Here is a 15,589-nt window from a genome sequence, read left to right on the forward strand (position 1 = left end):
CAGGTCCAATCGTTGCTTGACGAACTACGGCAGCGAGAGCTTCACATCTCAACGCTCATCGCCGAGAACAACACCTTGTCTGACGATGTTCGCAGTATTAAAGCCAAGCTTTTGTTGTCGTCTGAGTCCAATGAAAAAAACGATTTAACTATAAAAAATCTCAGTTATAAGCTAGATTTATTAACTGCTGAACTCAGTGTAAATAGTATTAGTGACAAAAAATGTAGTTCTTACAAATGGGTTGAGGAGCATATTATTTCGGATTATTTTTCAGCTATTGCTAATAGTGTGAAGGGTAGAGATGAAATTTTATTGTTTAGCCCAGCTGTTTCTCATTTGTTAAAAGTTGGTACACCTGAGGCGATTAATGACACTTTGTCAAACTCCACTTTCAATAATGCCAAGTATGTATTTCTTTGTGCAAATAACAGTGTTGATAAGCAGAGAGCTGACTCTGGAACACACTGGTCCCTTTTATTTATTGATCGAGGTGTATGTAAGGCTTACCACATTGACTCTGTTTTGGGTGTAAATTTGAGCTCAGCAGTAAACATTTTAAGAAATTTAAATGTACCTCAATCTAGTCTAGTAGAGATCAAATGTCAACAACAGGCGAATGATTTTGAATGTGGTCTCAATGTAATTGTCAATGCAAAATTCATTGTTAATTACTATTGTTCTCCTAGACGTAAGGAAGAATTCACTGATTGGTTCTATTGTAATGTTGTAACTTTACCTGACTGTCCATCACCTGCCCTCAACTCTGTCATACCTTCGAGCACTCCTTCTCACAACCAGTCGCAATCATCCCCCCCTCAGTTAGATAACAATACTCATACTACTAGCTGTAAAGTTGACACTGTAAAACTTGTTAGATGTAAAGGTGACAAGTGGAAACTTGTAAAATCAAATTCAAAGCGTAAACGATCTAAACAAACAAAACTTCCTCGGCAAGAAGTGTCAATCGAGTGCGGGAATAAATATGCTGTCCTGAGTGATATTGATGTTGACGACTGTACAGAGTTAAACACGACCCCTGGTGTATGCGGGACTTCTAAGCCAGCTAAGGAGCTCTCAGTGATATCTCATTCCTCTGTCTCTGTAACAGATCGAAATCAGCCAAAAGAGAAAAACATACATGCAAATAAAAGTAATGTTAGCGATAGCCCCTTGACTGTTAATGATATTTCATGTAATGAAAACCTAAGTTGTAATGAGTTACCTTTAAAATCATGTTTGATTATTGGTGATTCGTTATTGAGATACTCGGGCAAGCAGTGTTCCGACTCAGGTGCTACAATTGATATGAATCCTGGAGCCAGAATACGTACAATAAAGCAAAAACTTATGTCTTATCTAAATGAAAAGCCTAAGGTTATTTATTTGAATGTTGGCACTAATGATGTACCCTTGTGCTATAATGGTGGATCTGGTTATAACGGGGGGTGTGGCAAACGTTTAATTCTAGATTCTATGGCAGATCTTTTGTATACTATTAAAACTAAGTTCCCTACTTCTAAGGTATTTTTAAATTGTATTCCAATAAGGCGTGATTTGAAGTATGGTACTCTGTGCATGTTGAATGAGCAGATAGAGTTGATGTGTTTCAACTTTGGAGTACAGTATGTTGATTTAAACTTTTGCTTAAGACTGCGTCACCTTGCAAGGGATGGTAGACATCTGAATAAGGAGGGTAATTTTCTACTGGGTTTCATAATGCATCAGATTCTTTGTAAGATAAATGCTCATAAGGACGAAACACAATCCTTTGAACCAGGTACACCTGAACCTGATACTCCTACTGCTCCTGAAACTAAACCTTATACACCTGAACCCGAACCAGATACTCCTGCTCTCACGTCGGGAAACGATTCAACGCCTCATCCCAATCCCCCATCTTAGCACTACGTGACTTTTCCCCCGTTGCTTCTGCCTTGGACTTCAGTCCAGGTGATGTACGCAACGGATTTCATAATAGCTCCCTGAAGGTCCTTCATCAGAATATACGGGGTTTAAATTCTAATTATGAAACTCTCCAGCTTTTCATTCAGGAAGAAAATCCAATGGTGGTGTGTATTAGTGAGCATCACGTTAACCAATTCGGCATTTTGCAATTGGATGGTTATGTGATGGCAAGTTCGTTCTGTAGATCCGGAATGGAAAAGGGTGGAGTTGCTCTCTTCATTAAACCAGATGCTTCCTTTTCCCTTATTGATGTCTGTAACTACTGCGTTGAAGGTTTCTGTGAATTGGTGGCCATTTCTGTTGAGCTAGGCAGTGGAAAACTTTATATAGTTGGGGTATATAGACCCCCCCTTAATTGCAAGGAGGTCTTCTACAAAAATATTTATGATTGTCTTTCACAGGTTATGAAAGGGAGTGCAAATACAATTGTCCTGGGCGATTTCAATATTGATTTAGCGGGTTCTTCCAACGACTCCAAAACTATATTAAACGATATGCTGTCCTTTGGTCTTCGCCAAACCATTCGTTCGTATACACGAGAGTTTAAGAAGTCTAGGACCCTGATTGATCATATATACACAGATATACCTGAACCCTGTTTTTCGAGCTCTGTTATAGTGTCATACTTAAGTGACCATCATGCACAGGCTGCAATTGTTGGCTCTCAATCATCTTCAAAGTCATCCCCAGCTCTTTTCCGCTACAACCGTGTTTTCTCAGAGGAAAACATTAGTCTCTTCAAATATTACTTGAATAAGGAAAACTGGGCTGATTTGTATTCATTGACTGACTTAAATGCAAAGTTTGAGCTGTTCTTGAGTCACATTGACTATTATTTCAGCGTTTGTTTCCCCTTGGTCAAGAGAAAGGTCCCTTCAGAGAGTAGGGACAAGTGTAGGATTAAGCTAGATGGTGAGGCAATAAGGGTTAGGGAACAGTTAAGATCCTCTTACTTGGAATCGAAAGATTTGCCTTCTGTCCACCCCCTTAGGCAAAGATATCTTGGCCTCAAGAAGTTGTATCGTAAGCTTATTCTGAAACTCAAGTCTGATAGTGTGGCTAAGCGGCTCAGAATGTCATCTAATAAAACCAAAACACTTTGGGGGATCGTTAATCAGAGTCGAGGTTCACATGACTTTAAAAAGTACCAAAAACCAGAAATCAGGAATAATTTAGGAGAGGTTGTTAATGATCCCTCAGAAGTGTGTAATATTTTCAATGATTATTTTCTTAATGTGGGTGATAAGTCCAACAAGGTTCCGCCTAATATTAGCTCTTCTGCCTTGAGCACATGTCCTCTGAATTCGTTTTTCTTGTCGCCTACTAATCCTATGGAAATTGCTGAGTCAGTTCGCAGCCTAAAATCAAAGAATTCCGCTGGTTCAGATGGAATATCATCTGCTTTGTTGAAAAACGTAGTCTTAGAGCTGGCAGAGCCACTCAGTGAATTGATTAATCATTCATTTTCAATGGGTATATTTCCTGACTGTTTGAAACTCGCTATGGTCACCCCTTTGTACAAGAAAGGCTGCAATCTGGACTGTTCAAATTACAGGCCGATTTCTGTAGTTTCAACCTTCTCTAAAGTTATAGAGAAAATAGTATTAAAAAGGCTTTGGAGTTTCCTACAACACAACAAGCTGATGTTTCAACATCAATATGGGTTCACCCAAGGGAAAAGTACTGTTGACGCAATGTTCTGTGTCGTGCAGAACATTGTTGATACTATTGACTCGGGTAACCGGTCTAGTGGCTTATTTTTTGATTTAACTAAAGCCTTTGATTTAGTTGATCACGTTCTTCTTCTAAATAAATTGTCTATCATGGGGATTAGAGGTGTCGCACTTCAGTGGTTTCAATCATATCTGGTCAAAAGGGCACAGTTTGTTAAGGTGAGTTCTATTGATGCGTCAAATAACATCTGCAATAGTTTTTCCACGAAAGGAACTATCAGCAAGGGCGTGCCCCAAGGTTCAATTTTGGGCCCTGTCCTTTTTTTAATCTTTATCAACGATCTTTGTAAGGGCTTAACTGTGCCAAACTTGTGCCTGTATGCAGATGACACGTCACTAACGTTTTCTAATTCCTCCAGAGATCACCTGGAACTCGACACATTCTTAGAAGGGAATGCACTTGTTAATTGGCTTGAGCAAAACAGTCTTCAGGTAAATGTCTCAAAAACTACACTCATTGAATTTTCAATTAACAGCCATTCAAGCAAAAGTTTGCTCAGTATTCATTTGGGTGATGAAGCTGTTTTCTCAGAATGCTCCGTAAAATTTCTTGGCCTTATTATTGACTGCAATTTGTCTTTCCATCTCCACATAGAGCATGTATGTAGGAAGCTGAGTCAGGGTATTTTTGTGCTCAGAAATCTGGCTCGTTTCGCATCAACTGAAATTCTTACTGCTACTTATTATGGCATCATCTATCCATTCATATCTTACGGGGTTTCCATTTGGGGTTCTGAAAGCACCAAAACTAAGTCTGTGTTTAGGCTTCAAAAGAAAGCTTTAAGAATAATTTATCATGTCCCATCCAGAACCTCATGTGCTAACCTTTTTTCCTCCAACAAACTTTTAACTTTTCCTTCCATTTATATTCTGGAAACCTTATCATTTCTTCATAAAAACTTTCACCTTTTTAATAGATTTTTTCCGACTCACATGTATGGAACAAGAAGTAAACCCAGATGCATTATGAATATCCCGCCACACTCCACCTCATTTTTTGAAAATCATTTAAAATATTCAGCAGTAATTCTTTTTAACAGTCTTCCATTAAGCTTAAGATTAGTCCAAGATTACACAGTTTTTAGAAAAAAATTGAAATGGTTGTTGATCGAGAAGGCTTACTATTCTGTTAAGGACTTTTTAGCTGATAAGATAGTGTAAACTTGAAAAAGTAAAATTATTTTATTGAGAGACATTATTATATTTTGTTATGATTTGTTGACTTGGCATATACATTGTTAACTCTGTCTACATGCTGAATAAAGAATTTGAATTTGAATTTGAATTTGAATAGACACTGTGCTAGATGATAATTTAAAATATTTGAACTAATCAGCAAAGACCATAATGCCATTATACTTAAAACACTTTTCATGGCCTAGGTCTAACCTAAGTTGTATACTAGTGTTGAATCTTACCTTGCAACTTTTTCCCTCTCTCTCTTCCATGCTGTGGGATTTCTCTGCCTTTTCCTTGATTCCCTAGCATTTGTAGGCACTGGATTGCATTCCGCTTCATTCATATTATTAAATTATTTAATAATATTAAAAGCTTGGGAAAGCTACTGTTCTCAGTTTAACACAAAATAGCAGACAGCAACAAACCAAACAAAACAGCTGATTTCATTGGCTGAATACTCTCATCTCATTGGTCGGGGGAAATGTCCAGTTCTGCTTCTCAATGGAAGTACAAATGTCCAAGTTTGCACCTCAACTGGTTTTTAAACATTAAAAATATAATAGAAATGTCCATTTCTGCTTCTCAACTACTGCACCATTCAGTGTGTCTTTACACAAAGGATAATAATTGAATTCTAACTCAATTTGACCCAAAAGTGGAAATGTCCTGTTTTGCTTCTAGACCCCTCATTTATGCTTGGTGATATTTTTTGTAATTTATAATACCCTGAGGCTGTTTTGATAATTATTTGTTTGTTAAATATATTTGTATATTTATGCTTGTTGATATTTCGAATATTATTTGTTGATCTTACATCTCTTAATATCTTTGTAAAACTAACTCTTTTAGTTTGTATTCATCTAGTTATATTGAGATGTTTGAGCAGTAATGTACACAGTGATTTTCAAGAAATAGAACTGGTAAAGTCCATTAAGCTGGAGGGACAAAGATCTGTCACAGAAAGTTGTACCCTAGGGGTGAAATGGCCAAACTTCTGCGCCTTTAAAGTCCTGTAGACCTAAACATTAAATGTTTCATTTTGCAAACGAACGCTGTTTGTCAAACGAAAATTGATGTCTTGGATCAAAAGAATGGTGAGAAAAATTAAACTGAAAATATGTATTTGAAGATACAACATGAGAAAGAAGCAGTGGTAGAATTAAACAATGCGAAAGATCTAGAAACAGAAAATATTGATGGTCACGAAGCGTTTGACACAAAACCAAATGAGTGTGCTGGAGGAAATGATACGAGCAAAAATACTTGTAATAGTCCAGGTAGTATATTTTTGGAAAATAATGTCACACAAGTAAATAAAGAAGCTAAAAAGACAAAAGACCTGGAAAATAATTCTAGGTTAGAAAGTGAAATAGTCACAAATAAAGAAAAACAACAAGATAAAGCATTGGTAAACCATGGTGCACACATATTGCAGATAACCAAACTTCAAGAAAAATTAGCACAGAGTTTAAACATTATGAACATTAATATGAATTCAAGTCAAGTAAGGCAGAACAAGAATGTACAAAATAATTTAAAATGTAATACAAGACTTCCTTTCCAGCAACTATCTATACATCGATTCTATGAATTTTATTTTACTAATAATTACGTATGTCTTACACCAGATAAAACATCTAAGGCTGATAGTGTTGATGAGTGGTTCCAAAAGTTGTCACAATCACAGTTTCTTGACGAAGATGATGCTGATTATGTCGAAGATGATGATTATAAGATTAATAATCACAATTATAGATACATAACTGCATATCATCTTATGAAATAAATATGACCAACAAGTACTTAGTCGAATATATGTGCATTCAATTTAAATGACCTTTGGTAGTACCATTTTAACTTGTTCCGGTGACCCTCCTATAGAAGTTCCCCACTGACTATTTGATAGAATTCTTCATGTATTTTTTTAAAACAACATAATAACTTTAAATAAACTATATGTAATATGTTCAGCAATTCATACGCATTAACACATAGATAAATATTATATTAAGGAAAACAGAGTCAATACAAGATCATCAGATAGATTGTCAATTCTTGTCCCATGTATTGGAAAGGAAATCGCTCGAAAACAAATTTGTTATATTGGACCGAAAATAATAAATAATTTACTTTAAAATTAGGAAATGACATATTATTTGATTTGACACCCAGATATAAAATGAAGATTAAAATCTATGTAGCGGAAAGTAATGAAAATTATACATTCTATTAATGCTTACATACTTTTTTATGTTTTTGTCTGATTGCGTTATATTTGTCATTGGTATTTTATATTTGTTATTTACTGTTTGATACTTATTTTATCGTCAAATCTATTTCTGTATTTATGCTTGGTGATATTTTTTGAAATTTATAATACTCTAATGCAGTTTTGATAATTATTTGTTTGTTAAATCTATTTATATATTCATGCTTGGTGATATTTTTTGTAATTTATAATACCCTGAGGCTGTTTTGATAATTATTTGTTTGTTAAATATATTTATATATTTATGCTTGTTGATATTTCGAATATTATTTGTTGATCTTACATCTCTTAATATCTTTGTAAAACTAACTCTTTTAGTTTGTATTCATCTAGTTATATTGAGACTTTTGAGCAGTAATGTACACAGTGTTTTTCAAGAAATAGAACTGGTAAAGTCCATTAAGCTGGAGGGACAAAGAACTGTCACAGAAAGTTGTACCCTAGGGGTGAAATGGCCAAACTTATGCGCCTTTAAAGTCCTGTAGACCTAAACAATAAATGTTTCATTTTTCAAACGAACGCTGTTTGTCAAACGAAAATTGATGTCTTGGATCAAAAGAATGGTGAGAAAAATTAAACTGAAAATATGTATTTGAAGATACAACATGATAAAGAAGCAGTGGTAGAATTAAACAATGCGAAAGATCTAGAAACAGAAAATATTGATGGTCACGAAGCGTTTGACACAAAACCAAATGAGTGTGCTGGAGGAAATGATACGAGCAAAAATACTTTGTAATAGTCCAGGTAGTATATTTTTGGAAAATAATGTCACACAAGTAAATAAAGAAGCTAAAAAGACAAAAGACCTGGAAAATAATTCTAGGTTAGAAAGTGAAATAGTCACAAATAAAGAAAAAACAGCAAGATAAAGCATTGGTAAACCATGGTGCACACATATTACAGATAACTAAACTTCAAGAAATATTAGCACAGAGTTTAAACATTATGAACATTAATATGAATTCAAGTCAAGTAAGGCAGAACAAGAATGTACAAAATAATTTAAAATGTAATACAAGACTTCCTTTCCAGCAACTATCTATACATCGATTCTATGAATTTTATTTTACTAATAATTACGTATGTCTTACACCAGATAAAACATCTAAGGCTGATAGTGTTGATGAGTGGTTCCACAAGTTATCACAATCACAGTTTCTTGACGAAGATGATGCTGATTATGTCGAAGATGATGATTATAAAATTAATAATCACAATTATAGATACATAAATGCATATCATCTTATGACATAAATGACCAACAAGTACTTAGTCGAATATATGTGCATTCAATTTAAATGACCTTTGGTAGTACCATTATAACTTGTTCTGGTGACCCTCCTATAGAAGTTTCCCACTGACTATTTGATAGAGTTTTTCATGTATTTTTTTAAAACAACATAATAACTTTAAATAAACTATATGTAATATGTTCAGCAATTCATACGCATAAACACATAGATAAATATTATATTAAGGAAAACAGAGTCAATACAAGATCATCAGATAGATTGTCAATTCTTGTCCCATGTATTGGAAAGGAAATCGCTCGAAAACAATTTTGTTATATTGGACCAAAAATAATAAATAATTTACTTTAAAATTAGGAAATGACATATTATTTGATTTGACACCCAGATATAAAATGAAGATTAAAATCTATGTAGCGGAAAGTAATGAAAATTATACATTCTATTAATGCTTACATACTTTTTTATGTTGTTGTTGTCTGATTGCGTTATATTTGTCATTGGTATTTTATATTTGTTATTTACTATTTGATACTTATTTTATCGTTAAATCTATTTCTATATTTATGCTTGGTGATATTTTTTGAAATTTATAATACTCTAATGCTGTTTTGATAATTATTTGTTTGTTAAATCTATTTATATATTTATGCTTGGTGATATTTTTTGTAATTTATAATACCCTGAGGCTGTTTTGATAATTATTTGTTTGTTAAATATATTTATATATATATATGCTTGTTGATATTTCGTATATTATTTATTGTTCTTACATCTCTTAATATCTTTGTAAAACTAACTCTTTTAGTTTGTATTCATCTAGTTATATTGAGATGTTTGAGCAGTAATGTACTCAGTGTTTACAAGAAATAGAACTAGTAAAGTCCATTAAGCTGGAGGGACAAAGAACTGTCACAGAAAGTTGTACCCTAGGGGTGAAATGGCCAGACTTCTGCGCCTTTAAAGTCCTTTAGACCTAAACATTAAATGTTTCATTTTGCAAACGAACGCTGTTTGTCAAACGAAAATTGATGTCTTGGATTAAAAGAATGGTGAGAAAAATGAAACTGAAAATATGTATTTGAAGATACAACATGAGAAAGAAGCAGTGGTAGAATTAAACAATGCGAAAGATCTAGTAACAGAAAATATTGATGGTCACGAAGCGTTTGACACAAAACCAAATGAGTGTGCTGGAGGAAATGATACGAGCAAAAATACTTGTAATAGTCCAGGTAGTATATTTTTGGAAAATAATGTCACACAAGTAAATAAAGAAGCTAAAATGACAAAAGACCTGGAAAATAATTCTAGGTTAGAAAGTGAAATAGTCACAAAGCAAGAAAAACAACAAGATAAAGTATTGGTAAACCATGGTGCACACATATTACAGATAACCAAACTTCAAGAAAAATTAGCACAGAGTTTAAACATTATGAACATTAATATGAATTCAAGTCAAGTAAGGCAGAACAAGAATGTACAAAATAATTTAAAATGTAATACAAGACTTCCTTTCCAGCAACTATCTATACATCGATTCTATGAATTTTATTTTACTAATAATTACGTATGTCTTACACCAGATAAAACATCTAAGGCTAATAGTGTTGATGAGTGGTTCCAAAATTTGTCACAATCACAGTTTCTTGACGAAGATGATGCTGATTATGTCGAAGATGATGATTATAAGAATAATAATCACAATTATAGATACATAAATCCATATCATCTTATGACATAAATGACCAACAAGTACTTAGTCGAATATATGTGCATTCAATTTAAATGACCTTTGGTAGTACCATTATAACTTGTTCTGGTGAACCTCCTATAGAAGTTCCCCACTGACTATTTGATAGAGTTTTTCATGTATTTTTTTAAAACAACATAATAACTTTAAATAAACTATATATAATATGTTCAGCAATTCATACGCATAAACACATAGATAAATATTATAATAAGGAAAACAGAGTCAATACAAGATCATCAGATAGATTGTCAATTCTTGTCCCATGTATTGGAAAGGAAATCTCTCGAAAACTATTTTGTTATATTGGACCAAAAATAATAAATAATTTACTTTAAAATTAGGAAATGACATATTATTTGATTTGACACCAAATATAAAATGAAATAGAACTGGTAAAGTCCATTAAAGCTGGAGGGACAAAGAACTGTCACAGAAAGTTGTACCCTAGGTGTGAAATGGCCAAACTTCTGCGCCTTAAAGTCCTATAGACTTAAACATTAAATATTTTATTTTGAAACACAAAAGAGCATCTTTTCACACTGCTTCAAAAAATTTTGTATACACCCTTGTTCACACTGTCATGATAAATGCAAACTTCTGCTTATTATTCGAAGCACATGGAGATTAAGCAGATTGTATTGATGAGGACGAAAATTAAATACCAGAAAAAACATCTAAGGCTGTTAGTGTTGATGAGTGGTTCCAAAATTTATCACAATCACAGTTTCTTGACGAAGATGATGCTGATTATGTCGAATATGATGATTGTAACATTGATAATAACAACATACTAACTTTAAATAAACTATATGTATTATGTTCAGCAATCCATATGTATAAACACATAGATAAATATCATATTAAGGAAAACAGAGTCAATACAAGATCATCAGATAGATTTTCAATTCTTGTCCTATGTTTTAGAAAGGAAATCGCTCGAAAACAATTTTGTTATATTGGACCAAAAATAATAAATAAATGTATTTTGAAATTCTAAAATGACATAATAAGTAAATTAGAAGTAAGGCAATGCCGAGAAAGCTGGAAATAATAGATGGTTTATCATGTCTCGCCTCAAGTTAAAAATATGGGCAGTATATGAGAAACATATAGGACGTTGGAATAAAAGAAATCAGATAAATAGCAATTTGAGGCAAAACTTTTGTTTTTGCACCGTGGTTGTCCAACGCTTCTTACAATAGTGTATAGCCGGTATCAATACAGAGAGTCCGGATAATACTTAAAAATACTTAGAAAATTCTGTGGTTAAAGTTGATACCTCTTAGTGGAACAATTTCGTTTGCAATTAGAAATATTTACTGGTCCGTAATTGTGTATTGATTGGTATTAAAAGTTATTATACTTTTGATTGCGTGTTAGTTCTCCAATGGTTTCAATTTTTGCGTGGTGTATCCAGTCTTATTGAGACCATATATTATTAGCACATTAACTAATATTGTTCTCGCATAAAGATTTAGCGGTACATATACTTGTGTCAAATTATTTCCTAGCAACTTATAGTCGATAAAACTGTTTTTTGCCCGTTAGTTTGTCAATGCTTGAAATGCAAGCTTAAAGTATCCAATCTCGCCACGGGGAGGCCGGCAAACACGGAGACCATATACTATTAACAGAATTACAGGTATCGTTGATTAATGATGTTCACTCATATCGTGTACAAATTTGTATATTTAGTTGTGTATATACTTGTGACAAATGGTTTGGTAATAACAAACCATTTATTATATTGGTAATAACTTATTGTTGTTGAAACTGTTGTTTGCCCGTTAGTTTGTCAATACTTTAAATGTAAGCATGATATATCCAGTCTCGCCACGGGGAGACATGGAGACCATATATTTACAGGAAACTTATTTACATCGACTAGGAGTTTTGTTTTGGCAGACCCTCTAGCCTACTGCCTTACGAATCAGAACGGGGAGTTTTGTTTTTGCAGATCCCCTTACCTACTGCCTAGTCAAACACGACGGGGAGTTTTGTTTAGGCAGGTGCCCTAGCCTACTGCCAATGTCAATTACGACGGGGAGTTCGGTTTGGTTGGTATATCCGGAGAGCCTAAAGCATATCACACGCCTTTGGCGGAGCAGTTTCCAAAATAGGGGGTTCTGCGGCAGAAAACAGTGACTTCGTGCTATAGTGTAAGTAATACCAGAAACTGCGCAACACATTTTGTCACAGTTCAGTCACTGTGTTCTGTAAAACGGTCGAGGGAGGAAAATTACTAAAAAGTTATATTTTCTCTTATCAAATACTAATATATAAACACCTCCAATTATCGTTAAATTCGCGTTTTACGTCTTTTTATTTACAGCCAATATCGCAGTAAATACTCATTGTGGAAGTAGAATCTTTGGAGATTTATTTTCCTCGTTAAAGTCTAAATATATAAGGTGGTGTCACTCAATTTTCCGACCCTGATAGTTAAACGCATAATTAATAAAATGTTAAAACTTTTGCGTTGTTTAGTTATTTTTCTCATTTGCATACGCATTATAACTTTGTACTATCTACAATTTCATAAGCCTTTTTAGATAGTAATTCCAGTAAATATTCATAAATATTCAGAAGCGAAGAAAGAGGAGGGAACAGGAAAATAAAAGAAAAAAAGATGAAGAAAAAACAAGATGAATTGTGTAGATTCAGAAAAAGTATCAGAAGCAGTCTTTCACAAATACCCCTCTAGTTGGAGATTACATTGAAGTTTCGGTTGTAATTTATTTCATCTATACGAGTAGTCACACCACTAAAGCTCACTTGATGAAAGAGTTTCATTCCCGGCCTCATATAGTTCCATGCCTTCTAAGCTCAAAATTAATGGAAAGCAGGTCGTAACCTTTTGCAAATTGCAAGGACATTACGGGTACGCTCACAGCCGGGATAGACATAAGATTAAGATAAACATAACAAAACACGAAAAATTATTACTGATATCGCTAAAAGAATACGATGATATTATTATAAATAACAGTCGCCCACAGCTCCGCCCGCGTGGATGTCGGTTACAGCTGCAATAAGCCTATCCAGGAAAGACTCGGTGAGCAAAATGATTCCCAGGTCAATTCACAGACACCGACACTAACATCGACGACGCAGTCATTATCCGCAGCCTGCACAGATTGTGTTTCTGTGGATGTTAAAGTTGTTAATGATGAAAATATTTAAATGTAATTAATACTAAGTTTTCACTTCTGCCGGCAATCCCGGAGTTCAACCCGTTGTTTTAGGATAGATAACTAAAGCTATTATTGTAGAGCTTCTCTATAAACAACATTTGACGTTAAATTATTTTCAGGTTCACTAACAAAATATGCCGATTGTACATGCGTAAAACATTCTTTTCGTAAATCAATTCCAACTAATTAGAATGGTTGGCCCTGGGATTTGTTTATCGTTAATGCTAAATAAATTCTTAGTGGAAATTGGAGCCTTTTGAAGGGTATAGGCGATACTAAATGTCATTGCTTATTGCCAATTGTGATACACGGAATTAAGAAATGATTTACTCTACATAAAGTAAAACGTGCTTTCCTTCTGTTAAATGTGCAAATACTTGTACATATGACGTGTGAGAAGAGATAAATTTGTTCAAATACTAAAGCCCAAAACGTCAAACTTTAACACCGTTGACAATAGACGGAGACAAATTAATCAACCCCTTAGAACCTTGCTAGGAAGGTTTATTTTATGCTCAGAAAGTAATTTTATAAAAGATTGGTAATAATAAAAGCTGTTAACACCTTAGCTGTTAATGGTGTCAATAGTTCCAATATCAAGCGATCTACCCATGGCAATGTTCCTGCGCTCTTCGCCGTCGTCAATGTATAGGCGGCACCGGTTAACAAATTGGACGTCTCCCACCTTAGTACCAAACCATTGGCCGGGGACGTACAAACTGTTCACCTTGAAGAAAGAAATTCACAGGCACAAGCAGAATTCGCAGTGCACTGAGCATTTTTGCTCGTAGGAAATAACTGTTCGTCTCCCTGATGGAAGGAGCCCTTCACAATACAAGAGAAAGACATTGTTATGTTAAATAAACTGGAATTCAAAATATAAGAGGAACTGTAGTATATGTTAAAAGCAAGAAAAGAAAACGGAAAGGAGAGCAAATATCGTATATGAATAGGTAAACCAAGAGGTTAACTGTCAAGTGAAAAGAGATTCAATATGAAAACCAATAAGAAAGTGAGAAAATTTAAACAAAAGACGATGTTCACTCTTTCCCTATCTACTAATGTTGCTGTCACCCACCTATTGCAAGTGAACCGTTCAAGGAAGAATAAAAGTGATCGTGATTACTATTAACATAGCATACAATAACCACCAATAAATAAAACGAATCAAAAACAGGTAAAATAATATAAAACTATTCCTTTCCAGAGCCGGCCTATCTTGCTTTGTTACGTAACGTACAGATGTCGCTGCTCTAAAATAAACTTTAAGTTGTAATTCAAAAAATAAGAGGAACTTTAGTGATTGCAAAATGCGAGAAAAGAAATGGAAAAATCGTATATGAATAGATTGACCAGGAGGTTAGCTGTCAAGTAAAAATTGAGATTTAATCTAAAACCAGTAAAAATGTGAGAAAATTTATACTAAGGCGATGTTCCGAAAATCGTATATGAATAGGGAGACAGGAGGATAACTGTCAACTAAGAAAAGATTCAATCCAAAACCACTAAGAATGTGGAACAATTTAAACAAAAACGACAGTAACTATGTCCATATCTGCCAATCTACTGTTGCTGACACCGACCTATTGCGACTAAACCGTTCAAGGTAGAATAGAAGAGCGACCCAAATAGTTATCAACGTAGCATAGAATAAAAACCAAGAAATGAAAAGAATCAAAAACATGTGAAATAATATAAAGGTTTTCCTAACCAGAGCCTGCCTATCTTGATTTGTTACGTACCGTACAGAGCTCGCTGCTCTAAAATAAACCCTAGTAATACAAAAATGAAGAGGAACTGTAGTGTTTGTAAAAAGTGAGAAAAGAAATCGGAAAGGAAAGGAAAAATCGTATATGAATAGGGAATTCAGGAGATTAACTGTCAAATAAGAAGAGATTCAATCTGAAACCAGTAAAAATGTGAGACAATTTTAACAAAAGGCGATGTTCACTATGTCCCTATATGCCAATCTGCTGTTGCTGACACGGACCTACTGCGACTTAACCGTTCAAGGTAGAATAAAAGAGCAATAGCGATAGTTATCAATGTAGCATAGAATAACCACCAAGAAATGAAAAGAATCAAAGACAGGTGAAATAATAGAAAACTTTTACTTTTCATAGTCTGCCTATTTTGCTCTGTACCGTACAAAGCTCGGTGCTCCATCGCTTACTGCTATCTCTGTCCCTAACTATTGGTCAATTTTAACGTGTTTTCGACTTATTTTGAGGGGTTTAAAA

The sequence above is a fragment of the Homalodisca vitripennis genome, chromosome X (assembly GCF_021130785.1).
Source record: "Homalodisca vitripennis isolate AUS2020 chromosome X, UT_GWSS_2.1, whole genome shotgun sequence".
Classification (NCBI taxonomy): domain Eukaryota; kingdom Metazoa; phylum Arthropoda; class Insecta; order Hemiptera; family Cicadellidae; genus Homalodisca; species Homalodisca vitripennis.